This window comes from Canis lupus, chromosome 7 (assembly GCF_003254725.2).
Source record: "Canis lupus dingo isolate Sandy chromosome 7, ASM325472v2, whole genome shotgun sequence".
Lineage (NCBI taxonomy): Eukaryota > Metazoa > Chordata > Mammalia > Carnivora > Canidae > Canis > Canis lupus.
The window spans coordinates 2,883,591-2,910,695 of record NC_064249.1 but is presented as its reverse complement, the minus strand read 5'-3'; the positions used below and the strand labels follow the sequence as shown (position 1 = coordinate 2,910,695).

General features: G+C 38.4%; 1 long non-coding RNA gene across 6 annotated transcripts in view; it reads right to left on the bottom strand.

Moving 5' to 3' along the window:
- The window catches only part of LOC112648265 (uncharacterized), a 170,596-nt gene that overhangs the window by 60,780 nt on the left and 82,711 nt on the right, over nt 1-27,105 (bottom strand). For 3 of the 6 annotated variants that reach the window (XR_004817509.2, XR_004817510.2, XR_007411751.1), the window contains 2 exons: nt 13,439-13,506; nt 4,216-4,288 (listed from right to left, as the gene is read on the bottom strand). This is a non-coding gene — a long non-coding RNA (uncharacterized LOC112648265). The remainder of the gene's footprint in view (nt 1-4,215; nt 4,289-13,438; nt 13,507-27,105) is intronic. The other 3 variants (XR_007411752.1, XR_007411753.1, XR_004817504.2) reach the window with 1 other exon arrangement.

The window sequence follows — 27,105 nt, the reverse complement described above, 5'->3', positions numbered from 1 at the left end:
TTGTCTCTGTGTAGATCTGCAAAGCTACATCTTCAAAAAAGAGTGGAATTCAGAGAAGGCTATAGTAAATTTTGCACTTAGAAATAGTTAAACACTTTTAAGGGACGCCTGGGTGGCTCAGCGGTTAAGTGTCTGCCTTCCGGCTCAGGGGGTGATGCTGGAGTCCTGGGGGTCGAGTCCCACATTGGGCTCCCCACGTGGAGCCTGCTTCTCCCTCTGCCTGTGTCTCTGTTTCTCTCTCTCTGTGTCTCTCATGAATAAATAAATAAAAATCTAAAAATAAATAAAAAATAAAAAATAAAAAAACAAACACTTCTCAGAAGATAGAAACTCTTTAACATACAAAAAAATGCAACTTTAAAGTAACCTGACAAAATACACGTAGAGAAAAAAAACACAATTATTTTCACCTCTAAACCTAGAAAGGAAATGAAGTATTATTAATACTGGCAAAACTCCTACTATTAAACAAGACTCCTCTGTGCCAAACATCCTGCTAAGAATCTCTATAAATATCATTTTATTTCATTTTCACAAATGTCCAGGAAGGTAGATGTCATCATCTCTGTCCTATGGACAGAGGAATTAAGTCTGAGAAAACATCATGCCCAGGATCACCCAGGCAGTGAGTGGTAGGGTGGGAATTCAAACCCTGGTGTGCTAAAACCGATGTTCTTCCTAAGGTCCGACCACCTCTTTGGGCCAGTTAGGGATTTAGGATTACAAATATAAGTGGGATTTTCTTTTTCTAACCCCATCACAGCACACATTTTTAAAACATTCATGCATGTCCAACATTTTTCATAACAAACTATGTTAAATGACTGGCGTAATTATGTTGATACAGACAAGGGTGGCAGGTGGAGGGCTCGGTTTCCCTTCGTTTTTGTGTTGCACAAAGACGGCTACATGGGGAACAAGGTCTCACCACATCCACGCCAAAGGAATTCTTAATGTCTTAGCTCGTGTTAACGCTTTCCATCGTTTGAAAATGGCTTTTGTAATTGCCAAAATGTCTGCACGCATTTGCTTCTAAATCATAGAAAGATTGTGAAGGAAGTTAAATAGAAAATTAAGAAACAGGCAAAACACAACAGCCTCTAGACTGTCGACCTTGATTCAGAACAAATGATGTAGCTGTAAGCCAGCATTATCCCAGCCCTACTTGCAGCATGGTTTTTCTTTGTTTAATGCGCTCTGCTCGCCTCAAACAAAGGGAAATGGGTAGGAAGATAATTAGATCTTCTTTTTAAAAATGACCTAGCGGTAGCATCTTTAAAACCACCTGCATCTTTACAGTAAATGAAATAATACATAAATATAAATGTTTCATGCTGCTATCAAACATTGATAATAAAGGTTTTAATATTTATTGTTACCTTTGGCCAAAGCCTGAGTTCACTCTTTAGCAGGAGAGGCACAGAGAGGTGTGAGGATCGCCTTTGGGTACTACTGATTGGGATGGTGTCGGCATTAGAATATCCCTGAGGGAAAGGGGGCTTGGGCATGGCCCTCTTAATCTTCTTAACATTCTCTTCTCTGCCTTCATCTGTAATCAGCTTTCTCTCAGATTCTAATAGATTCTTCTTCTTCTTTTTTAATATAAGGCTCTGTACTTCCTCACAAATCGGGGATATTTAAATGATCCTAGTTCTTTCTGTGGTTCACGGAAGGGGTTTTCCTGGCCGTGCCCTAGAGAGTTCATTGTCCTAACGTTAGCAATGACCCCAGGCAAAGTGTTTTTCTGTGAACATCAAAGTATTTTGAGCAGTTACTCAAATACCTTATGAATGTGGAGCTCAAGTTTTGTCACCCACATCTCTCGTGGGCTGCCAGCAACTGAAGCGAGGAGGGACAGGGAAGTCGCACCCAAAATGCAACGGCAGGCCGCATGGTAAGGTCTCAGTCAGCTCCACAGTGCAGGGCACCACTCGGAACGCTCCACCAGCAGGGACTTGCTTAGTCTTCACAGCCACCTTCCCAGGCAGGTAAAAGTCATTATGCCCATTTTAGAGATGGTAAAACTGAGCAGAGAGTCATCGTAAAACTTGCTCAATGGTTGCATAACTAGTAAATGGCAGAGCTGGGACTTGAACCCAGTAAAACAGGCTTTCCAGCAATATGTTGTGCCACGCTGGCCCTGAGGTGAAGCCAGGAGGAAAAGGAAGCTCCCCATCTCACTAGCACCTCAGGATAACCCACAGCCACCTGATGACCACAACCCCCCGCTCCTTGACTTGTGTTAGGATGGCAGCACAACACGTCAGCTAGCCAATGACTGTGTCTCTCTCTGCAGATCCCTCCTGCCCTAAATACAAGTCACCAGAGTGGGCTCTGAACAGCTCAAACTCACGTTCCCTCCCACCCGGGGAAGATGAACGGCCTCCCTGTCTTCACTCCACCTCCTCTCCAGGCCTTTCTGGTCATTCATGCTCTTTTCAAGAGTCTTTTGTATGAAAATTCTGTTTTCAAGCCACAATTACCACCCAAAGTCCTCTTCATCCCTGGGAGGAAGAAGTCCGTCCCCTTCTTCTCTGCCAATCCCAGCTTCTTCCGTTTTCTCTCTCTCCTGGAGGCTAGCTCAGACAGCTTGGAGTCTCCTATCACATCACTTTTTGTCTTGTATTAGAATTATTCAGATCACATCTTATTTCTCCTACTAGTTGGTAAGCAGGGGAGAAACATCTTTTTTTTCTTCTTTGTCTTCCCTATGGCACCTTCGTTTTGTTACTTGGGTACTATCCCTTCTTTCCCACGCTCATTTACAACCAGAAAAGAAAAAAAGAAAAGAAAAGAAAAAAGAAAAGAAAGAAAAGAAAGAAAAGAAAAGAAAAGAAAAGAAAAGAAAAGAAAAGAAAAGAAAAGAAAAGGATGTGCATTCCAGCAGCGAACCAAGAACTATATTTCCAACCATATTTTGCACTACGAAATTCAACTTTTTGAAATATTGCCTCAATTTATTTTCAAAAAATATTTTCCTTTAAAGTAATGCTTATTGTTCTTTGACACTGGTGGAATTGCAAAGGATGATGTAGTGTCATGATATCTTCCGTTATACCCGGATGGTGTTTGATTTACAGACACTATAATGGTAGAAAAAATATCTGTCACGGTGACATCGATCGGTGTTTTGACTGGCTGAGGTTAAGCCATAGAGAGGTACCGTCAAGAGGGAAAATGTAGGGAAACTCCTCCTTGCTCCCAACAGAGAATGTGTTTGATAGCTTCTGGCCTAGAGAGCCACTTCCAGACAGAGCTTGATAAATAAAACCAGAATGTGGCATTAACTGAAATCAGATTCCATAGGGTCTCGTCAGACATTCCACCAGCACCATGACTGGTCAACTTAATTAAATATCAGGGTCTTTATTTCCCAACCTCTCCATCATGAATTAGAAAGCTACTAATTCATTGACAGATCAAGTTATTCAAAACAACTGAAGCAACTCTGTGTAGACAATCTGTTATGGAGGAGTTTCCAGTCTTGTGACTTGTTTTGTCTTCAAAGGGTCTTGTTTCGCTATCCACTAGATACTAAAATCTTTTTTTTCTTTGCACATTGATGAGACCAACAGGGAAAAGGAAGGAAATTCAATTTAGTCAAAAGTTATTATATCAAGAGACTGTCAAGAGGTCGAAGAGACCTTAGAAATTATTTAGTACACCATCTAATTTTGAAAATGAAGAAAGTAAATGTCGGAATAAAAAAAGACTTTCCGAAAAACATGTATCTCATTAGTGATAAAAACTGATTAAGAATCCTGGAAACCAGACTCCACAAGCAGGATTTACCTTTAGACATAAAATGGGACTTACTAGAAGCTCGTAACAATTACTGTTGAAAATTTTTTAAAATCCAAAATGAGAACTAGGGATCTTATTTTCCTATGTGGCTCTGAAGTTACCAACTTTTCTGGAGTCACATAAACCAATGTTTCTTCCTCTTCATTCTCTATCTATGTCTCTTTTGAACCTAAAAATTGTGTGTGTGAAATAAAATGGCCTATAAATAATATTTTCATGATTTCTTATGCTCTCCCCCTTCACCTTGATTTATCAATGGGAGAAATTTTAAAGGAACAAAGGAAAAAAATGAGGGGTCAAGAGACACAGACCCACCCTAGTAAATGCAGAATGTACAACTCTAGAATTTTCTCCTCTCTGGCCAGGAAATTCATTCTGAATATGTGAATATTCATGAATTCATTGCCTTACCTTTACAACCACTAGGACTATCTGGTCATACTTCTGGCTTCTTTCCCTTGGGCTTTATCATCCTGTGGACCACCTGTGGATAGACAGCACTTTGAGGTCCTTGACACAGACAAAACAATCCACCGAGCAGCTGATTTTGTCACTTCTAAACTAATTGTATGGCATTTTTTTAGACACAAAGCAAAAACTTTCATTTCTCATCCTCTGTTCCCTGTAGGCAACATAATAGAGTTGTAGGATGTTGCAAGCAATGTACAGGGGAGCTAAACAGATGTGTAATAAGAAATGATCATCCAAGTAAACAGGGTTTTGCTTCATTTATCTCCCTTAATATAAAGATATCTTTTAATCACATCTAAAGTTACTCAGAGATTGTCTTAAAGATATATTGGATTACATGGTTTCCTGATTGGCCAATCAACACTGCAGAGGTTGAGTGGGGGACCCACTCTTCCCTTCTCCCTCTCCCCCCCCCTTGGGATTTCATCAAAGAGGCCACCCTGAAGTTTCCGGCCTGTGCCTCAGTGACCTGAAACTCATCTATCACTGATCACCATCAACATCTGTTACCCACCCTGCTCAAGATATCTTTCCTCCACTGCTGCATGCACTCCAATAGACAAGTTTCTTATGCACAAAAATATTAGTGGCATAAAATATATTAATCCCACAATCTCATTGTCTTTGGTCCAAATTTTAAAAGAATATACTAATAGCACTGTGATACTGTAATACAGAGAGAGGTTTTTTTTTTTATACAGGATATAAAAGCTGTTTGCTTTTACTTATCTCTAAATTTTTTCCATTACTTGAAGGCAATCACTCTGTTTTTGCTGTATAAATGTGCTAAAAATTCAAATGTGCTAAAGCACTTATATTTTCATATTTCATATGCGAGGAACAAATTTAAAACAATTGCTGCATTTCCACCGCTTTAATTATTTTATAATTCTTTGTGAGAATGTACTTTTCAAAATATTTCAAGGAATTTCAACTTTTAAGATGACTAAAAGTATGTCAACATAAAGACATACTTTGTAAGTCAAAGCTGATAGAGTTAATAGAAACAAGCTTCTTCTGGATGTTTAATAACTGTCTTGTTTTTATTCATTAAAAAATTGTTACATACCAATGAAAGAAGAAAACGCCACTAAAATCTTCTATGTAAATTTTCTGAAGGTGAACTTGAGAATTTTTCTCAGTATTTTTATGTTTAGAATATTTTTAACTTACAGTGTAAAGTTTTTTTTTTTCCCCAGAGTCAAGATGCTGACTAAAACATAATACTATTTAATTATCTATAGCACTAAAATACAGTTTCTTTAGAATTAATTCCTGGAGAGCTACGAAATTTCTTTCCCATCCCCACTCAAGCATAGTGCCATTCAAAACTTTTACACACATAACCTGCATATAAATATAACCCTTAAGATAATAGGAGTACTAAGAAAGATAGAAGTTATATAAAGTATCCAGTTTTTCAATCAATATATTGAAGCTATAGGATGTTTACACACTGCTATTCACTTCAGGGAGACCCAGAAGAGAATCCATATCTATTGCACAGGGACATAGACAAAACAACAGGAGTTTCAGCTACGGGGCACCAATTAAAGAATAATGGGAAAACTTTTATGCAGCTAGAAATCTTCTGGGACTACTTGCTTTTAATGGACAGTAACAATTTTGGAACATAATCTTTACAGGTTCTGCACAGAGGTCACTTGTCTTTTGAAAGTTACTCGAATTCTTTCAATCAGCAAATACTGTTTGAGCATCTTCTGTGTGCCAGGTGCAAGGAATACAGAAAGAAAAATTACAGCTCCTGGCCTCGCTGAGCTTATAGTTAAAAGATGACATTCTCGTGGAAACCAGTGATCTGTGCAAATCAGAGGAGGGTTACATAAGGGCATGTGCAATGCACAACAGAAGTGTGGAGGGAAGGATGCTCACAGCTGCTCGAATAGTCACTCCATACTTCAGAAATGAGGACCTACATGTTAAATGCTGTGCTTAGCATCAGGATTACAAAGATGAAGAAGAAAACAAAAGCATGCCATAGTTTGACAAATGCCATAACACATGTGCAGAGGATTCTGCAGAAACACCAAGGAGGGTATCTGGCTCGAAGGTCGGGGGACAGGATCTCTTTTAAGACCTCTCCAAGGGGATCCCTGGGTGGCACAGCGGTTTGGCGCCTGCCTTTGGCCCAGGGTGCGATCCTGGAGACCCGGGATTGAGTCCCACATCGGGCTCCCGGTGCATGGAGCCTGCTTCTCCCTCTGCCTGTGTCTCTGACTCTTTCTCTCTCTCTCTCTCTGTGACTATCATAAATAAATAAAAATTTGAAAAAAAAAAAAAAAAGACCTCACCAAGAAGTCCAGATACATTTTAAGTACTTGCGTTTACAGATTTACTATTCAAGAAACAAATTCAAAACACTAGTTGGATTTCTACTGCTTTATTTTTCTTATAATTTGCCTTCTTCATAAGATTACACTTTAATTCAAGTAGGATTTACAGACAATGGGAGGTCACACAGCATGAGAGTCTGGCAGAGCCAAGTTTGGGAAAGGATGAGTAGCTTTGCAAGGTTGGGGAGCAGAGTATAAATGAGGGGGAAATGTCGAACCTGGAAAGGAGGCTGGAGCTCCATTGCAGCAGGCCTTTAATGCCAGTCTAAGCAAGTTGGACTCTATCCCACAGACAACGGGAGCCACTAAATGGCTTTATGAGGAGGAGAAATAGGATCAAATTTGCATTCTTAGAAAGATCACCTAGTAGTTGTGACGGCCTTGCCCTCATTGTTCACAACTGTGAGTCACACAATTATGTGATTCATAAATCACAAATTCCTAGCCCAAGCACAGGCTCAGCCCAGCCCCATTCTCAGGACACATCTTAACAATGAACAAGAGCAAACATAAGGTAACCCTCCCAGAGTCAGATCACTATAGGTCCTACTCTCTCCCAATCTCCCCTCTCCCTTAGCTAGTGACACCATCCTTGTCCCCATCCCACAGCATTTCTGCCTTTAGAGGCTTGACCGTATTAGCCTAAATGTCAGCTTTAGGGACGCTATCTTTCTGATCTATGGATCAGACCTTGCCCATAGTTTCCCATCTCTGTGACTAAAGAGCATTAACCAAGGATCCATACGGCTTGATTTTCCCCAGGTCCTAAATCCTCCCTCCCTTTCAGACCCTCTTCCTCTACTCTGAACTCACAACTCCTGCCTCTCTTGTTCTGCTTCTCACCTGTCATTGCTGTCCCACTCTCTATGCCTGAAGAAAAACTCTCCACCCAACTGGCCACAGACTGAAATGATCCACCAGTCCCCATCCCATGTCTTGACAGGGCCTTTGATTCTCTCCAATTCCACATCTGTTGGAATTCAGTTTTTACATTGTGAGCATTTTTTTCCTACCCAGGATCATATTAGAGCCCCTAGGCTGACTCCCCTCTCTGGATTTCCCTCTCAGACCCAACCCCCTAAAAGGCTGTGCTTGAGCTAGAGAATTCGGAGCAGGAAGTATCCAGTTTTTGTCTTACTCTTTTCTCTCATTTGATCTCTGAGATTGAGAATCACCTTAGCAGTACCCAAGTCCCAGATCTATCAGAGTAGACTGCTTACTAACGCCTAAGTAGTAGTCATAATGGTTTCCATCTTTGGTGGACTTCCTTGCCAGAAATGGTGCAATGCATTGTTCATTGTTCATTGTTTCTTTTACCCTCATAGCCACTCTATGTCAGAGGCATAAAGAGCCACACTTTGCAAAGAGGACAGCGAAGCTGAAAGAGATTCAATAAGTTTGCCACTGGTAAATGATAAGATCACTAGAAAATTATCTGAATCCACAGCTCTTTACCAATAGCTATGCTGCAAAGTCTTTGGCTCTGGGGCCATGTAATCCCAAGCGGCACAAGCTCTAAGTGCCCCCTGAGGACTCTAATCAGCCCTTATCAGCCTGCACATCACTGATATAGCTGTGAAAAGACTGAAGTTGGTCTGGAATTCCCAAAAGGATCAGGGGAACATAGCCAGGTGAATGTTTCCATGTATGTATTCTTTTTTTTTTTTTTAAGATTTATTTATTTATTCATTTATTCATTTATTTATTCATTCAGAGAGAACGAAGAGAGAGGCAGAGACACAGGCAGAGGGAGAAGCAGGCTCCATGCCGGGAGCCCGACGTGGGACTCGATCCTGGGTCCCCAGGATCACACCCCGGGCTGCAGGCGGCACCAAACCGCTGCGCCACCGGGGCTGCCCTCCATGTATCTCTTCTTAAGACATGTTAATTCTTTAAGGAGTTAGAACCCAGAAGACAGCTTCTTCTAGAGGAATACCATTAATGGCTTAGAGTCTCTAATGTAAAATTGTATAGTACCTGGAACCCTGTCCGTGGGACCCATATCTTATAATTGCCTTATAGTGAGGTCTTTCACTTTCAGGAATGAATCTGTCTTAGATTTAAGACATACTCTGTTCACACAAATCCCACCAATGAAAAACTACTTAAAACCACTTCCAAATGTGGTAGACATTTTTTTTCTTTTAGAAATTTTAAAGTGGCAAAGATAGCTTTGCTACCTGGCAAGTGTTACTAGCTGACAACACTCTCAACCAGTTATAGCATTTTCTGCTTTCTTTCTCTTGCTCTAAAAAGTTCAGAGAATTTAGGAGGTTTCACATTTCTCTGGACAGAGGCCCTGGTTTGATAGGTGAAATATCTTTCTGACTAGATGATATATCCGTTTATTTGTATTTATAAAATGCAAGTGACCTTTTGAATGTGAAAGGTCTTTTAACAGATTATCCCTCCACTCTAGAATTTTTTAAACAAGGCACATTTATTCAAGATAAGGGGATAAATGACAATAAAAGCACAGAACATCAATTTGCTATCGGACAGCAAGTTGTATTGTGAAGGTTTCCCCTAAGGTGTTACAGAGCTTATAAAGTAGTATATACATTTAAAATCATATACAACTTGATTTTCAATGCTTGAGAATACTTATAAATACTTATAAAAGACTTATACATAATGATATTTTCACTCATATCTACTGGACTATAAACAGGAGCAAGTTTTCTAAATTTTTTAGAAAGTGAAGAAGAAATATGTACAATGAAAAAAATCTATTCAGACATATCTTTCATAATTAGTATATTAAGTCACCATCTATTATATGTCTAGTAAATATTGGGCATAATACTATGGGCTTTACATATATTATTTAACATTAAAAATAATTCTATACTAGTCATTATCTTCTTTATATTGATAAGAAAACTGAGAAGTTATATGACTTCCCAAGGTCATATAGCTGTTGAGAAAGGGGTCAAGGGGTGTCTGGGTGGCTCTGTCAGTTAAGCATCCGACTCTTCATTTTGGCTCAGGCCATTATCTAAGGATCATGAAATCAAGCCCCACTTTGAGGTCCACGCTCAACGTGGAGTCCATTTGTCCCTCTCCCTCTGCTCCTACCCCCACTCATGCTCTCTTTCTCTCTCTCTCAAATAAATAAATAAAATATTTAAAAATAAAAAATTTACCTTTCACGAAGATGACGCCGAAGGCGAAGAAGGAAGCCCCTGCCCCTTCCAAATCCAAAGCCAAAGCAAAGGCTTTGAAAGATAAGAAAGAGGTGCTGAGAGGTGTGCACAGCACAAAAAAAGATCCATATGTCACCTACATTCCGATGACACAAGACCCTACGTCTCCGAAGACAGCCCAAATATCCTCGAAAGAGCACCCCCAGGAGAAATAAGCTTGATCACTATGCCATCATCAAGTTCCCCCTGACTACTGAGTCAGCCATGAAGAAAATAAGACAACACACTTGTGTTCATTATGGATGTCAGGGCCAATAAGCACCAGATCAAACAGGCTGTGAAGAAGCTCTATGACATTGATTGCCAAGGTCAACACCTTGATCAGATTGGACTCATCTAGGGATCCCTGGGTAGCGCAGCAGTTTGGCGCCTGCCTTTGGCCCGGGGCGTGATCCTGGAGACCTGGGATCGGATCCCACGTCGGGCTCCCTGCATGGAGCCTGCTTCTCCCTCTGCCTGTGTCTCTGCCTCTCTCTCTCTCTGTGACTATCATGAATAAATAAATAAAATCTTTAAAAAAAAAAGATTGGACTCATCTAAACTGAGTGATAAATCTAAATATAAAATTTTTCACCATAAAAAATAATAAATAAATAAAATAAATAAAAATAGAAAATTTAAATTTTTTAAAAAAGAAACAGGTTAAGAATTCAAATCCAAGTCCATTTGATTCTAAAAGTGGTGCTCTTCCTACCAAGCATTATAGCTAACATTAACTCAGGAATCGTGTTAATTTTAATGCTGGCTCTGTTGACAACTATGTGATGTTGGGCTAATTATTTAACTGGGCTCTTCTTTGGCTTCCTCATCTGTTAAAATAGGAATAACAAGAACACCTACTAAGAATATTGCAGGGATTAAATGGGTTAACACAGGAAAAGTATTTGGAACCATGTCTGGTACATAGTAAGTACTCAAAAACTGATGGCTGTTAGTATCCTCATCATCATTACCATTACTGTTATTACTACTACAACACAAGGCTTCCTTCATGGGAAACTTCTCTTGACCCTACATTCCTCTCCATCTACCATCCCACTTCATGATCCAAGTGATATCTACGCTATAGTTTCCAGCCTCCTTTGCCATTGAGCAGAGTCATACAATTAAGCTCTAACCAACCAAACGTGAGCAAAAGTGATGTGGCCCATCAAAAAGTTCTTACATGTTATCCATCCTCTCTCTCCATCTGCAGACCTGATGGATCTAGCTTCATATTTCAGAGCCTAAAAGTATTACAGAGCCACAGAAGAAAAGGATTTGTGTCCCCATTTAGATATATGGAACAGAGCATATTACCTCTGCACCTCTGGTCAACCGAAAATTGCTCTAATGAAAAATAAACTTGTATTATGGCAAGCCATTGAAATATTGGTGTGGTTTGTTATTGACACTAATGTTGCTTTCCTTAACTAATGAGATCTTCTCCGATACTCAGGTCATTCTTTGTCCTCAGTTTAGTAGCCTCTCAGAAAATTTTTTCAAACACTCTCTTGTCATCTTGTGATGTCCATGACATCACACTCTTCTGATTTCCCCCCTACATTTCTACACATTTCTTCTCAGTTTCCCTTACTGGCTTCAGATTCTCTAACTTTTTCAAACTTTTTCTCTAAAAGGCTAGATCATAAATATTTCAGGCTTTGTGAGCCACATGCAATCTCGTGTATTCTTCTCTTATTTTCCTTACAACCTATTCAAAATATAAAAACCTTTCTTAGCTGGTAGCTATGCACAAACAGGCCCCAGGCTGGATTTGGTCCACAGGCTGTGGTTTGCTGACCTCTATTCTAGTTGACTGACAAATACAGAAGTGCTCCCCTCCTTTCCAGCTCAGCTTTAACCTTTACCATCTTTGCTCTGTACATTATCCTTGGAGAATCTTATCCAATCTTCTGCTTTAAACACACCTATATAGGGCAGCCCTGGTGGCCCAGTGGTTTAGCACTGCCTTTGGCCTGGGGTGTGATCCTGGAGACACAGAATCGAGTCCCACGTCAGGCTCCCTGCATGGAACCTGCTTCTCCCTCTGCCTGTGTCTCTGCCTCAATCTCAATCTCTCTCTCTCTCTCTCGAATAAATAAATAAAATCTTTAATAAATAAATAAACACACCCGTATATTAACATCTCCTAGATATCTCCAGAACTGACCTTGCCCTTGTGAAACAAACCTAAATGTATAACAACCTACTCGACCTCTCCCTTTGGAAGCCTACTACTATTAGGCTTCTCAAATATAAAACAAAAAACAAACAGAAACAAAAACAAAAACCTGAAAGACTGCTGATCCCCCCTTCAAACATGTTCCTAGCTCAATAAAAGACACCACCATCCTCAAGCTAAAAATATAGGACTTATCCCTGATGTCCTTTTCCTCATCCCCCAAGCCAAATCCCTCACTAAGATTTGCTGGTTCTATTTTCATATATACCTGGAATGTGTCTACTCACTCTATATTCCTCTGGACCATCACCCCCGTTCAAGCCATCATTGCCTCCCAGCTGAACAATTGCAATAGTCTCCTGGCTGGGCTCCCTGCTTCCACCTTCACCTCCAAAAAGCATCTGGATCCTCCAAAGAGCAACTACAGTGATTTTTCTAAAATTTAAATCAGCTCAAGATAGTCTTCACATTTGAGTGCTTCCCATTGCTCCTAAAATAAAAGCAACCTTACTCTATAGGATAGAGCCTCTTCCTCACCGTCTTCCACCCACCACTTGACCTACCACTCTTCAGCTACATCAGCCTTTTCTGCACCCCCGGCTATTTTCTATTACATCACTCTATTTCCTACTCAGGAATGTTTACAATGTGTCACTCACTTCTATATTCATTTACGTACCTATTTTTGTTTCTCCTCAAACAAATACACACACTCAGGCACACTAGAATGTAAACTCCATGACAGCAAGGATCTCACCATCTTATTTATCAATGTAATATGCAGACCCGTACCTGGTACATGTTGTACTACATGCACGTTTATGGGACAAGTATGAAGATGGGAATGAAGAAAGGATGACAGAAGTTTTTTTGACGAATTTAGTGATACCGACATTAACTTCAGATAAACCAACAATTACACATGATATTTTTCAGCTCAAAATATTTTACAGTCATGTTTGCTATTTCTTTACTTTTCATAAATCCCAAAGTGGGGCCAAGAGAAGTCAAATATCATTAACCTAATTTTACAGAGAAGCATGTTGATATATAAGCAGGTTGGTTTTACCAGATCACTATGAATATGAAGAAGATAGGAATTTACTGCAATTCTCTGCTGTGTTGGGCTCATTGTAATTTTCTAGTAGATACTGGACTTTTTATGAATCTCCCAAAAAGAAATTAATTATCCCTATTCCCCTGCTTCTATAAGGGTCTCGATAACATCATTGCAGGCCTTAGGCAAGATGGCCTTTAAAGTTTGCTGTGTAAAACACCATGTGACAAAGTTGAGTTCTGTATCTGAAACATGAAATTCGGAAAAAGTACAGTCACAAAGACAATGTTATATAAGGGATTACAAGGCTTCAAATATGAACTATATAGACAAGAGTACAAGAAAGAGTCTGAAATCACACCCCATTGAAAACAGAGTTTACCTGATGTTCATTCACCGGGGCATCATTCCATTTGAGCCCTGGAGATTGTAGAAATCTTTGAGAAAAGCCTTGAGAGAACAGAGCAATAATTAAAAGTCTGGGTGACAGATTAAAGGTTAATGGAATTAATATAAAATTCCCCTAAAAAAGAGATGTGAGGAGGAAAGCCATGACATCACTGAACCCTTGATCAAATTGTCTTTTGCTTCCACTAACAAGTACAATGAATTTAAATTACAAACTAGAGTGATTTCAGCCAGATGGGAGAAGTTTAGAATTAGTGAATCTTTGCATAGGTTTTTCATTCCCTGGTGATAGTTCATTACCAGAGAGCACACCAAGACTTGGGCCACAATGCCATGGTGGAGAAGCTTTTCCTGGGTACCACTGGCATCTAGATCTCTGCCCCTAATTGGGCTTTTTCTTCTCCATGCTATAAAAGATATGCTTTGATACTTTATTCATACTGGACTGCAAAAGACCCTAGTACCTTAAAGCATAATCCTTCTCAGATACATATGCACTTACATTTGAATCAATGCTAAAGCAACAAAGTTCTGCTTGTAATATTTCAGAAACCAGCAATACAGTTGTGAGAATACTTGAATGGAACTTTAGAACCTTCCCACAGTTTTTCTGAGTATTCCATACAGGCAGACACTAGGAACCAGGAACACAGGGGATGGAGGTGGATGGGGAAGGAGAGGATTTTGCAATTCCATTAATAGAACAGGTCACCCACTTTCTTGCTACAATAAATAAACTAAAATAAATAGTAAAGTAAAAAGTAGTAAGATAAAGAGCAAATTAATTAATTACGTAAATAATAAAGTAAATAATAATAATAAATCAAGGAGAAGAGGCACATGTTGAGATAGCTCTGACCCAAAACAGAGTATAAAGAGTTTATAATGAGGATAAAACTTTAGAACTTGGGAAGGGAGACTAATTCCCATTAAGATATTCTAGTTCATCAAAAAAAATCTACTAAATATAGAATTATATTTACAGGCAAAGATCACAAATATTTTTAAAATTTAAAACACACTAAAACATACACAAAAATAAATTGAAAATAATTTTTCTCTGATGATTCAGAAATAACAGAGTTTTATGGAGGCTTGGGAGCCTCCTTATAAACATCAAATGTCAATAAACTATGGATGTACAACATATTGTTTAATAGGCTAACTTAATAGACTACTCATAAATTTCTATCCATTTCATTAGTATGTCTAAGACACATACCCAAGCTGAAGAACATGGGAGGCTAACTTTTTTCTTCTTCTTTTATAATGTTAAATGACTTCTTCAGATACATTTAATAGAACTTGACATGAAATTCAGAAATTTCTGATAGAACAGATGGAAAATATCTAAAAAGCATTCTGTAAACTTTAAAAAGTGGGGAGGTCAGGGAATAGAAAATTGTCTTTAGATATCTATATCAATAAAACCTTAAAAAGCACAAAAATCCTTAGAATTACTTAGATTCCCTCTATCACTACTGCACACTCCACACACGCTTTGGAGGAGAACAATGAATATCTGTCACTCAGGCCAGGCAATAGAGGCACCCGCTAATGCGCCAATTTGAACAATGCATTTTCCCTGCTTAGAATCCCCTAACAGATTCCTTGGTTTTCAGGATAAAATCAAGCACACCTTCTTGAAATGTTTTAAATAGGTATTTAATTCCTGTTGCAAATTCTGTTCCCTATCTCAAATATCTACAGTCTAAACCAGTCTGAAAACTGTCATCCAGCCTTTAATACCTTTCTTTTTATCTTAGAATGAAAACTCCAGAAAACTACAGGACAGGGATGGTAGGTGGAGGGAGTGGCAATGTCAGATCCTGGGAAGTGAACTTACCATAAGTAAGAATGCCATATAAGCAAGGCAAAAAAAAAAAAAAAAAAGACCTCTGGTGAGCAATGCATGTTACAGGCTCAAAAATTTCTTGCACTCAAAGGTTCAGAGTGGGGAAAAACCAAACAGACAAAACAAATTTACACAGTAAAAGAAAACCCAGGGTGCCTGGGTGGCTCAGTGGTTGAACATCTATTTGCCTTTGGTTCAAGTCGTGATCCTGGGGTCCTGAGATCGAGCCCCACATCGGGCTCCATGCAGGGAGCCTGCTTCTCCCTCTGCCTGTGTCTCTGCCTCTCCATGTCTCTCATGAATAAATAAAATCTTAAAAAAATAAAAGTAAAAGAAAAACCAAGGAAGCCACTAAAAACACATAATATAAAATGGTAAAAGATAAAACACACTAGTAACCCCTAAAGGTACAACTGTCTCATTAAAACAGTATAATTTTTCAGATTTGGTTTTCAGAAAAGGCAAAACTCAACTATGTTTGACTTCATATAAAGAAAAGATGAAAGGAATCCATGCAAGGTGGGGAGCCTGAGTTATGCTCAATGCTTGAAGCACCAGACTGACATGGAGCTCCTCATCACCACTTGTAACAAGAAATGATGTGAAAATTTTTTTAAACTGTAAGAAAAAAAAAAAAAAGAATCAGTGGTATGACATGATCTCGATCATCCTCACATTACCCATGGGCAGGACACATTCACCTCACATTGCCATAACAAAACATAGTATGCACCAGTACTGGAGAGATATGTGGAAGCAACTGAGACATCCCTTGACAGAGGGAGGTGAGCAAAAATAAGGAAAATATGAAAGATGACAAATGTCAATAGTCATCTCAGGATGAAAAACTAGACATAGACACCACATTGGCAAATTAAAGAAGGTTTTCTAATCAAGAAGATTTAGAAGGAAATCACTGAACATTTTAGATAGAGTGGTAAATGCTAAGTCCCCCAAAAGACCTTATCAGAAGGTCACAGGTACAAATGATAAGGCTAAAAGAAGTAAGGGCCCCATCAGACATCCTGGAGGCTTGGGCTGTACCACTTCCAAGCTCAGCCTCATAGAGAGGTTATAGTATATGAAATTGCTGACATTTGACCATTTTTTACCTACACTATCATGAAACTTATTACATAAGGCAAACGTAGATCTGCATATACATAAATCTAGAAAATGCTACAGGCCACTGCCTCTGGGTCAGAGGAGCCCATCCAATCAATGTTATTTAATGTACGACATTATTCTAGGGTGCTACATCTACTACAATACTACTAGGCATGGACATAGACCTCATTTACTATACACAGTCTTTCTCAGCCAGAAAAGCCCAATCCAAGTGATTTCCTGGATAATTAGAACAAAGTTCAAATAGACATATGCCTCCAAATATATTCAATAATATTTAATGATACGAGAATTTTTAACAAAAGTAAAAAAAAGACATTAGAGTTATATATTATATATTTTATGTATTTCCAATTTAGTATAAGAAATACAGAATATTTACATAGGAAAGGAAACTAAAAGAAATGTACTAGGTTGTAGTACCCCAAAAAATGAATTACATTTTCCTCTATATTGTTTTTGGTATCTCCAAATTGTTACAATGATTGCCCATTAATCTTATAATCATTAAGAAGCAATTCCTTAAAACAGTGTATTCTTGTAGTAATGTGAAAGGGGATGTAGAGGGTCAGGGAGGTCAATTAGGAGACTCCGTAGCTGCCAAGACAAGAGGGTGATAAGGACCTGGACAGAAGAGAAGACTTAGGATTTATTAAAAGATCTAATTTTATGTAGAAGTTGAATGTAACTTTTCTAGCTTACGTAGCTAAGTAGAGAGAAAGAGCACTAATTAGGAGAATTTATACAGCTAACAAGGAATGTCTTAGGAAAATGAAAACTTTTATTTTTGATATGTGTTTGAAGTGACTTGAGACATGCAGGTAGAGATGATGAGCAAATATGGTAAGAAAGAGAGAGAAAGAAAAAAGAAAACAAAGCAGAGAAGAAAGGAGGAAGGAAGAGAAGGAAAAAAGTGGAAAGATAGGTATGGGTCAGGAGCATAGAATATACACATTTGGGCTGGAGATACTGCATGGCAGTATCTTGACTATTTATAAATAGTCATTGATACTATGTAGATCACTACAGGTTTTTTGGTTTTTGGTTTTTGTATTTTGTTTTTTGATCACTACGGTTTTAATAGAAAATGTGATTATATAGGCTTCTTTTCTTCTAGAACAGGATTTCTCATCTTGAGCACAATTGATATTTAGGGAATGGGGTAGGGAGCTGCCCTGGGTATGGTAGGATGTTTAACAACATCCCTGGCCTCTACCACTAGATTCCAGTAGCACCATCTCTCCTCCTCTGTTGTGACCACTGAAAATGTCTATAGCCAGAGCCGAATATCCCTGGGATGGGGGAGATGTAGGGAGTACAAAATCACTTCCAGCTGAGAACTACTGTTCTCAGTGTATGATAGCAATGAGACCTGATGGCCTTCAACAAAAATCTACGTGTTGAGATAAAGATGTTTCACATAAAGATGTTTACTGGATAAATATGTGCCAGGTACTGTGCTAAGTTCTGAAGATTCAAAGTTAAATATGATATGCACCAGGTCCTCAAGGAGTCCATAACCCAGTGAGGCACAGACACACACACAAAGAAATATTTGCAATGCACTGGGGAAAGTGCTAGTCTCAACAAGCACAAAATAGTCTAGTAGCAAAATAGAGAAGGCTAGTCTGACAGGAGAAAAAAAAGAGTCAAAGAGAAAGTGACATTTGAGTTGGATCTTTAAAGAGAAGTATACGGTCGATAAGTGAAAATGACAGGGAAAGATATTCTAAGAGGAATATATGCAATAGAATATATCCAAAGAACTAATAATGGCCCAGGACTTATATTGAGACATTTTTTGTTCTGCTCATGGATGATTCATGTCTACTTGGGCAACAACATCCCACTTGTAAAAAATTAGCACCCAAAGTGAAAAGCATATTTTCTACCAAAGGTAAACAAAATGGTACTAACTGAGCTGGGCAAAAGAACAGAAGTTGTCTTTACAGCTACTTTAGTTCCCACATATTGCCCAGAGCCCTTAAATTGACCTCTTAGGGGGCCGTTAAAAAGGGTTTCTATCCCAGTCAATACCTCAGGAGCAGTGAGTTTTCCCCTGTGTTAGAAGGAAACCCCTCAGTGAAACTAATTAGATTTTTTTTTTTCCAAAACACATCCAGGCTATTGATTTGAGAACTGAAAATAGTATTGATGTATACCTGTCAGTTATACCTGAATAAGAATTAACTACAGAATTTTTTAATGTAAGAAAATATGAAATGTCTACAATTTCTACTGCTATAAGATTTTAACAAAAAAAAGTATTTTGTTGTAAATCCACTTACAAAATACTAAATTAAAGAAATTATGAAATGATTTTGCCAAGTGGCTTAAAATTTTACCTGAGTGTCTTGGTATACTGATATATTTTTTTATCCCTAAAAATATTTGTTTTTAGGGATATTTGTTTATCCCTAAGACTACAATGTTCTTCACATAACATTTATTTGAAGGTTTATCTTTATAATCTCCCAATGGCATTAAGATTTGCTCTGACTTTACTACATCTATACTTACCATTTGTTGAATACCAGTGATAATACATAGCCATTTACAAATATATAGATGCTTCTCAAAGATATTGAAATAAAAAGAACTAAACCGCATTGAGCCCTGCCTATGTGATAGTCACTGTGCTTATGTTTCAGGTGCCTTATCTCACTGAATTCCCAAACCCTAGGTAAAAGGTATGATAATTATCTCCATTTTACAAATGAGCAAATAGGGAGTCTAAGTAACTTGCACAAGTGCCTAAAGCTAAAATGAATGAGTCAGAAATAGGCCCACCTGTCCTCTTTCCCTCTCTTTTTAGATCTTAAAGAGTAGAAATACACAATTCAACAGTCCAGTCCCATTTCCTTCTCGTCTTCCACAGCTCCAGACTGGTCTCTCTGGTCCTCAGGGTGAAAGCTTTATCAAAACGCCTTCCTTCTTCCTGCCAAGGGTACTGACCACCCCCATGGGTTGTTAGGGCTCAGAGTGGGAAGACTAATGTTCTCCTCCACCAGACGGTGGTGTGTAAGCCCGCATCTAATTCTACTTTGTCTCTTGTGGATTTACTCTTTAATAATACTTGGCCACAAATGTCAGGGATCACTTGATTCTAGGCCTTGTCTACAGATGACTCTCTCCCTGTCTCATACATTTAGATATTATTTTATGTTATGTATTTCCAAAACTTACATCTCCAGTACAGACTTCCCTGAGCTCTAGACTTAAATTCCACCTGCCTACTTGAAGTCTCTAATTGGATGTGGTGACATCTCCTGCTCATCAAATCATATGTGGACATAAAACTAGACCATGTTTCCTAGGCAGATGTAGCCATCTGGCTGTGTTTTAATGAAATATAAGCAGAAGTAATTGGTGTATAATTTCCATCCTGGTCCATAAAAACCTCCCAAGTCAGTCATATGTTGAGAATGGCAAAGTTTTGTCAGCCTGGATCTCTGAACCAGTGCATAGAAGAACACTGTCTTTCTATTTACCCATGTGTTGAATGTGTAAAAAAAAATTACTCTTTAGGCTAATACACATTTTTTAAATCTAATTTCCAGTGAAAAAGGCAGTTAGCCTTCCAAACTAACATAGTTTTCTCTTAGGAATCTCAAGCCTAACACAATTTCTACCCAAACTTGTCTTCATCAACCTTCCTTAATTTAGAAAATGGTACTGCCTTTCATGTAATCTCAGAGGTCAGAAATCTGGGGGTTTCTTAGTTATCATTTTGGGGAGTTATTATTTTCTTTATTCTTCACATGCAATCTATGTAAATTCTATCTCGAAAATCCTTCGCAAAACTATCTATTCTTTTTATCTCTACTGTCAATTCCCTAATCCAAACTACCATATCATTTACCTGGATTGTGACAATAGCTTTCTAATTTTTCCTTATCTTCTTCCATTCAGGACTACAAGGGAAATATTTTAGGGACTAAAAATAAAGATAGTACAAATTACAACCAGTTGAGAAGGTCCAAGTAAACCTAATGAAGGAGATTTGAATGATGGATTGAATAGGAATATAAGAGGAGGGAAGGTGAGCAGAATAAGCTAGTCAACACACAAAGACCAAGAGGAAATTCAATGAAGCAGGACTGTTGGGTATCACTGAGGACCATACTGTGTCCCTCCTCTCTATTTAAAGGGTTTGACTGATGTAACTTGCTGGCATTAAAAATTATTTCTTTAGAATATGTGACCACCATACCAGCTCTGCAAGAAATATTAAGGGGGACTCTGTAAAAGAAAGAGGAAGTCCAAGGAAACAATCCACAAAAACAGGGACCGAATACGTATCATGATGACACTAAATTCCTATCTTTCAATAATAACTCTGAACATGAATGGGCTTAATGACCCCATCAAAAGGCAAAGGGTTTCAGACTGGATAAAAAAGCAAGACCCATCTACTTGCTGTCTACAAGAGACTCATTTTAGATGTAAGGACACCTACAGCCTGAAAATAAAAGGTTGGGGAACCATTTACCATTCAAATGGTCCTCAAAATAAAGCAGGGGTAGCCATCCTTATATCAGATAAATTAAAGTTTATCCCAGAGACTGTAGTAAGAGATGAAGAGGGACACTATATCATACTTAAAGGATATATCCAACAAGAGGACCTAACAATCATGAATATTTATGCACCAAATGTGGGAGCTGCCAAGTATATCAATCAATTAATAACCAAAGTTAAAAAAAATAACAAAAGTTAAGACATACTTAGATAATAATACACTTATACTTGGTGACTTGAACACAGCGCTTTCTATAATAGATAGATCTTCTAAGCACAACATCTCCAAAGAAACGAGCTTTAAGTGATACACTGGACCAGATGGATTTCACAGATATTTACAGAACTTTACATCCAAACGCAACTAAATACACATTGTTCTCAAGTGTACATGGAACTTTCTCCAGAAAAGACCACATACTGGGTCACAAAGCAGGTCTTAACCAATACCAAAAGATTGGGATCGTACCCTGCATATTTTCAGACCATAATGCTTTGAAACTAGAACTCAATCACAAGAAGAAGTTTGGAAGGATTTCAAACACGTGGGGGTTAAGGACCATCATGCTAAAAGATGAAAGGGTCAACCAGTAAATTAGAGAACAATTAAAAAGATTCCTGGAAACTAATGAGAATGAAGATACAACCATTCAAAATCTTTGGGATACAGCAAAAGCAGTCCTGAAGGGGAAATACATCGCAATACAACCATCCATCCAAAAACTGGAAAGAACTCAAATACAAAAGCTAACCTTGCACCTAAAGGAGCTGGAGAAAAAAACAGCAAATAGATCCTACACCCAGCAGAAGAAGAGAATTAATAGATTAAAGCAGAACTCAATGAAATCGAGACCAGAAGAACTGTGGAACAGATCAACAAAACCAGGAGTTGGTTCTTTAAAAGAATTAATAAGAGAGATAAACCATTAGCCAGCCTTATTAAAAAGAAGAGAGAAAAGACTCAAATTAATAAAATCATGAATGAGAAAGGAGAGATCACCACCAATACCAAGGAAATACAAATGATTTAAAAATTTATTATGAGCAGCTATACGCCAATAAATTACGCAATCTAGAAGAAATGGGTGCATTTCTGGAAAACCACAAACTACCAAAATTGGAACAGGAAGAAATAGAAAACCTGAACAGGCCAATAACCAGGGAGGAAATTGAAGCAGTCATCAAAAACCTTCCAAGACACAAAAGTCCAGGGCCGAGATGGCTTCCCAGGGGAATTCTATCAAACGTTTAAAGAAGAAACCATACCTATTCTACTAAAGCTGTTCAGAAAGATAGAAAGAGATGGAGTACTTCCAAACTCGTTCTATGAGGCCAGCATCACCTTAATTCCAAAACTAAAGACCCCACCAAAAAGGAGAATTATAGACCTGTATCCCTGATGAACACAGATGCAAAAATTCTCAACAAGATACTAGCCAATACGATCCAACAAAACATTAAGAAGGTTATTCACCATGACCAAGTGGGATTTATCCCCGGGATGCAAGGCTGGTTCAACACTCGTAAAGCAATCAATGTGATTGATCATATCAGCAAGAGAAAAAACAAGAACCATATGATCCTCTCATTAGATGCAGAGAAAGCATTTGACAAAATACAGCATCGATTCCTGATCAAAACTCTTCAGAGTGTAGGGATAGAGGGAACTTTCCTCGACATCTTAAAAGCCATCTACAAAAAGCCCACAGCAAATATCATTCTCAATGGGGAAACACTGGGAGCCTTTCCCCTAAAATCAGGAACACGAAAGGGATGTCCACTCTCACCACTGCTATTCAACATAGTACTAGAAGTCCTAGCCTCAGCAAGCAGGCAACAAAAAGAAATAAAAGGCATTCAAATTGCCAAGAAGAAATCAAACTCTCCCTCATTGCAGATGACATGATAGTGTATGTAGAAAACCCAAAAGCCTCCACCCCAAGATTTCTAGAACTAATACAGCAATTTGGCAGTGTGGCAGGATACAAAATCAATGCCCAGATACCAGTGGCATTTCTATACACTAACAATGAGACTGAAGAAAGAGAAATTAAGGAGTCAATCCCATTTACAATTGCACCCAAAAGCATAAGATACCTAGGAATAAACCTAACCAAAGAGGTAAAGGATCTATACCCTAAAAACTACAGAACACTTCTGAAAGAAATAGAGGAAGACACAAAGAGATGGAAAAATATTCCATGCTCATGGATTGGAAGAATTAATATTGTGAAAATGTCAATGTTACCCAGAGCAATTTACACATTTAATGCAATCCCTATCAAAATACTATGGACTTTCTTCAGAGAGTTGGAACAAATTATCTTAAGATTTGTGTGGAATCAGAAAAGACCCTGAATAGGCAGGGGAATTTTAAAAAAGAAAACCATAGCTGGGGGCATCACAACGCCAGATTTCAGGTTGTACTACAAAGCTGTGGTCATCAAGACAGTGTGGTACTGGTACAAAAACAGATACATAGATGGAACAGAATAGAAAATCCAGAAGTGGACCCTCCACTTTATGGTCAACTAATATTTGACAGAGCAGGAAAGACTATCTACTGGAAAAAAGACAGTCTCTTCAATAAATGGTGCTGGGAAAATTGGACAGCCACGTGCAGGAGAATGAAACTTGACCATTCTCTCACACCATACACAAAGATAAACTCAACATCTAAATGTGAGACAAGATTCCATCAAAATCCTAGAAGAGAACACAGGCAACACCCTTTTTGAACTTGGCCACAGCAACTTCTTGCAAGATACATCCATGAAGGCAAGAGAAACATAAGCAAAAATGAATTATTGGGACTTCATCAAGATGAGAAACTTCTGCACAGCAAAAGAAACAGTCAACAAAACTAAAAGACAACCTACAGAATGGGGGAAGATAATTGCAAATGACCTATCAGGTAAAGGGCTAGTATCCAAGATCTATAAAGAACTTATTAAACTCAACAGCAAAGAAACAAGCAATCCAATCATGAAATGGGCAAAAGACACGAACAGAAATTTCACCAAAGAAGACATAGGCATGGCCAACATGAGAAAATACTCCGCATCACTTGCCATCAGGGAAATATAAATCAAAACCACAATGAGATACCACCTCACACCAGTGAGAATGGGGAAAATTAACAAGACGGGAAACAACAAATGTTGGAGAGGATGCGGAAAAGAGGGAACCCTCCTGCACTGTTGTTGGGAATATGAACTGGTGCAGCCACTCTGGAAAACTGTGTGGAGGTTCCTCAAAGAGTTAAAAATAGAGCTGCCCTATGACCCAGCAATTGCACTCCTGGGGATTTACCCCAAAGATACAGATGCACTGAAACGACAGGAGACCTGCACCCCAATGTTTATAGCAGCAATGTCCACAATTGCCACACTGTGGAAGGAGCCTCGGTGTCCATCGAAAGATGAATGAATAAAGAAGATGGGGTCTGTGTATACAATGGAATATTCCTCAGCCATTAGACACGACAAATACCCACCATTTGCTTTGACGTGGATAGAAGTGGAAGGTATTATGCTGAGTGAAGTAGGTCAATCAAAAAAGGACAAACATTATATGGTCTCATTCATTTGGGGAATATAAAAACTAGTGAAAGGGAATAAAGGGAAAAGAGAGAAAATGAGTGGGAAATATCAGAAAGGGAGAAAGAACATGAGAGACTCCTAACTCTGGGAAATGAACAGGGGTAGTGGAAGGGGAGGTAGGTGGGGGGTTGGGTGACTGGGTGACAGGCAATGAGGGGAGCACTTGGCGGGATGACCACTGGGTGTTATGCTATATGTTGGCAAACTGAACTGCAATAAAAAAATAAAATAATAAAATAATAAAAATAAGGAAAAAAATAATAAAAATTATTTCTTTAAAAAAATGATTTCTTGGGGTACCCAGGTAGCCCAGCGGTTGATTGTCTGCCTTCAGCTCAGGGCGTGACCCCGGGGTCCCAGGATCGAGTCCCACGTTGGGCTTCCTGCAGGAAGCCTGCTTCTCCCTCTGCATGTGTCTCTGCCTCTCTCTCTCTGTGTCTCTCATGAATAAATAAATAAAATCTTAAATAAATAAATAAATAAATAAATAAATAAATAAATAAATAAATACTTTATTTTAAAAATATGTTTATACAAGAGATATTCTGTCTTAAAATTATCAAGGCTCGGGGATCCCTGCGTGGCGCAGCGGTTTAGCGCCTGCCTTTGGCCCAGGGCGCGATCCTGGAGACCCGGGATCGAATCCCACGTCGGGCTCCCGGTGCATGGAGCCTGCTTCTCCCTCTGCCTGTGTCTCTGCCTCTCTCTCTCTCTCTCTCTCTGTGACTATCATAAATAAATAAAAATTTAAAAAAAATTATCAAGGCTCAATTCCCAATCAATCTAAAAGAATAATTTTATTTAACTGAATTGTTCTATAAATAAGCTCCTGTTTATAATACTTGGTAGTTGTTATTCTTGCTATCAGTGATATATTTGTTGACGAAAAAGAAGTAATTTTATTGCTTGAATTAATGCTTGATTTGAGACAACAGTGAACTTATCAATGAAGTATGTTTTAGACTAAATAAATAAAAAGTGTGCTTTCTTTTTAAAATGTTTTTCCAAAAAAAATAAATAAAATAAAAAATAAAAATAAAATGTTTTTCCAAAGGGGGTGGGGACGGGTGATGGACTTTAAGGAGGATACAAGATGTAATGAGCACTGGGTATTATATAAGACTGATGAATTACTGAACTCTACCTCTGAGACTAGTAATACTCTATATGTTAATTAATTGAATTTAATTTTTTTTAAAGATTTTTTCAAGTAAATTGTATTGCACACAGTTGCATATTAAATTTTTTTTTATGATAGTCATACAGAGAGAGAGAGAGAGAGGCAGAGACACAGGCAGAGGGAGAAGCAGGCTCCATGCACTGGGAGCCCGATGTGGGATTCGATCCCCGGTCTCCAAGATCGCGCCCTGGGCCAAAGGCAGGCACCAAACCGCTGCGCCACCCAGGGATCCCACAGTTGCATATTATATTTATATATGGGTTATTCTGAATTTTTTATATTAAAAAATAAATGATACAAAGCAAAAAAGGTTCATTTATGGTTCAAATTTTAAAGCTGATCATTATTAAATAAGAGAGACCAAGACAATTCCCTACTGTCCTAGCTTTCTTAAAGTGAAACATACTGTCCAAGGAAAATCACTGGTTTAATCTCTTTAAGCTCTACGGACAAAAAAATAAGAGAAACTTTTAAACTCTTTTATGCTTGAACTCAAGCAAAACTGTTGAGTTTCTCTAGAAAGTATACAATGCCCCTCTTCACTGAGATGTTTTAAGTGGGAGGGAAGTTTGTAGACAGACATATAATTGTCAATATATTCAACATGGCAGGGGGTAGCAGGAGACTTGTGCATAAGTTATAGAGGTACAGGGTAATTAAATATATGTTCTATATGTACATCCCTATATTCCCATATATTTTACAGATATGAAGATATCTAAAAAACCAAGTATTTTCTAGGGTATGGATAAATCCACAAAGCCAGATAGCAAACACATTCAGATAAACAATGAGCAAGTAGCAATGGGAATGGTTTCTATCCAAGCTAAGGAATGACTCCTCTGAGTTTTTCCCATGAAGCAATACATAAGCCCAGTAATAGTGCAGGACTCCAAGGCTCCAAAGAGTGTTGTGGAGATTAGAAAAATAGAGTATATGATAAATTTGAAGCTCTTGCAAAAAAAAAATATGGAAAAAGACTGCCATAAAATAGATTATTTGGCAAAGCAAAACTGAGACCACTTGCAGTAAGTTTTAAATGGAAACTCTCAACTAAGTATTTCAAACCAAAGTATGTATTTCTTGAAATATATGGATGCTATATCAACTCTCCACTTTAATGGTTTTTGAGGGCCCTATTAGATTGTTAACAATAAGAGTCTCACTTCCTGACTCACTCACTGACTGGAGACCTAGGCAATCATTGTAAATCTGTTAAAGCAGCTTTTCTGTGGGTTTATACAGAAGTAGCCTAAGTCAGTTCCTCCAGTAATAGCACAGCCAATGGGAAAGCTGATGCCTGTGACTTTTAAGAATATACCCTGTGAAGCTGTCAAAGGTGAAAAGTGAAACCT